Source organism: Achroia grisella, unplaced genomic scaffold (assembly GCF_030625045.1).
Source record: "Achroia grisella isolate CSIRO2021 unplaced genomic scaffold, CSIRO_AGI_Agris_v1 utg980, whole genome shotgun sequence".
NCBI lineage: Eukaryota > Metazoa > Arthropoda > Insecta > Lepidoptera > Pyralidae > Achroia > Achroia grisella.
The window spans coordinates 468,219-470,670 of record NW_026713079.1 but is presented as its reverse complement, the minus strand read 5'-3'; positions in this window follow the sequence as shown (position 1 = coordinate 470,670).

Below are 2,452 nucleotides of genomic sequence, written 5' to 3'. Positions count from 1 at the left end.
CCAACGCAAACTGAGGCGAGGTGATACCGGCCCAATTGCTGTGCCGATCTTACCACGAACCGCGCTAGACAGGTTCTTAATACTGTCCTCTTACTCTGACATAAAGTTAAAGAAAGAGATAGGTAGCATATAGTAGGTAATTACGAGACACGAGTAAATCGTTTCATAGTAAACTGCAGGTCGCATACCGTCATGCGCGGGTGACCACATTTTAGATCTATTACTAGATAGTCCACAAATAAACGATTTATTGAATGTCAAGCTACCGGATATACCCTTGCTGGAAGGCGGTTCCAGAATGTAGTATCAAAGATTTTGGAAAAACACACCCACAGGATCAGGATGGCATTTTAATATATCAAACTGCTAGAATATTACTTGACACGTTCTTTCACACGTGATCAAGTTCTTTTCGAACTATTCTAATGGTGATGGCCGTAACTAGCATTCACAGCTTCAACGGACGATAGGGGGCAAGTGCAGATGGCACTCCAAACCCGCGGAAGGACTTAATGAGCGGATAAAGGCCAACTTCTGTCTGACTGATACGACTTTAGTTTGAAGGCACCGCTAAGGGCTCAAACTTCGGCTCAGGCCGTTGGTCGTAATTAGGATCCTCGTTTGAGTTGGGCGGGGGATCAATAGGAGGCGTGAACACTTTATCCCCAGCCTATCATCCTCCACTGGTGTTCCGCCGGTGTGTTATCGTAGGTAAGTGTACCATTCCATATTCAAATTGAAATTCAAAATTCAAAATATCTTTATTCATGTAGGTCGATTACAGACTCTTATAATATGTCAAATCTACCGTCAGTTCGGAATGATTTCGAAATGAGAAGAACTGACAAGAAACAAATATGTATTTAAAAAACACGATGTTTTTGCTAAGATAGTGTACGGTTTTGTATAAAATAGCGTCACCCTAATGCAAGTGTGTCTTCAATGACTCGTGGACCGGTAGACAGCGCCTTTAGTACCTCAAGACCAATCTAGAGGTCAAACGCAGAATATCTGCCGAAATTGTCCCCCTCTCCCGCCATAAAACAAGAACCAGACGGCAGACAGTGTTGAAGTTTATTGAATTGCAATAAGGTCGACTTTGAAATGAATATGTATAATTATTTACTATACCGTGAGAGTAGTTTTTTTAGTGGGTGATAATGAAATGAAATAGTTACCATGCTTCCGGTGCGCTAACGAAGGATGAATGAATGAGGTTGAAGTCAGGTGACTTAGTCTATAGTGGCGAATTCAGCAGGATCCTTTACAAATAACTTTTTTTTATAACGCAGGAGACAAACGAGAATGCGGCTCACCTGATGGTAAGTGATTACCGCCGCCCATGAGCACCCGCAACACCAGTGGAATTACAAGTACGTTATCGGCCTTTTAAAAAGGAATAAGCTCTTTTCTTGAAGGTTTCAATATCGTATCGGTTCAGAAATACCATTGCTGGAAGGTGATTCCACAATGTGGTTGTGCGTGGCAAAAAGTTTCTAGAAAACCGCACTGTGGAGGACCGCCATTCATCCAGATGATAAGGATGGTATTTTAGTTTCTGGCGGGTGGTACGGTTGTGAAACTCGGCAGCTGGTATTAATCCGAACAACTCCTCAGAACACTCCCCGTGATATATGCGGTAGAAAATGCACAAAGATGCAATATCTCGCCGCAAAGCCAATGGGTCGAGTCTGTCACATAGACGTTGATTACTAATGATTCATGCTTCTTGGTTCTGAATGCGGTCAAATGGATATAGCTGGTATTGTGGAGTTTCCGCCCAGACATGAGAACAGTATTCCATATGCAGCCGGATCTGCGCCTTGTATAATTGCAAGCGATGGGCCCCCGTGAAATACTCTACTAAGCACACCAAGCTTTTTGGAGGCTATTTTAGCCTTATCCTCCAAATGACCGCAAAACTGAACGTCACTGGATATATCAACGCCAAGGACCTCGAGATTTGGCTTCACATCAAGGAGAGTGTCTTGAAACTGAGGAGATACGATAAATAGATTCTTTTTAGAGGTACTTCTACCATTAGTTTGCTTTATAAGCTACTAGTTACTCGCCCCTGCTTCACACGGGTGTACATGTATTATATATATAATCCTTCCTCTTGAATCACGCTATTTATTAAAAAAAACGCTTCAAAATCCGTTGCGTAGTTTTAAAGGTTTAAGCATACATAGGGACGGACAGACAACGACAGCGACTTTGTTTTATACTATGTAATGTAATGATGATAAGATTTGAAAGGTGATATATAATATTTTTTTAATGGATGATAATGGTTTGCTTCACTAGCCTTCGTTAACGGGTTACACTGGCGGGGCACCAGTGGAGAATGGTAGGTTGAGCATAAGGTCAGGTCACTTGGCCCATCGTGGTAAATTTACCATGAATTTATGACATGGTACATTGCTAGCACTGGGGTTATTAGTTCATATTA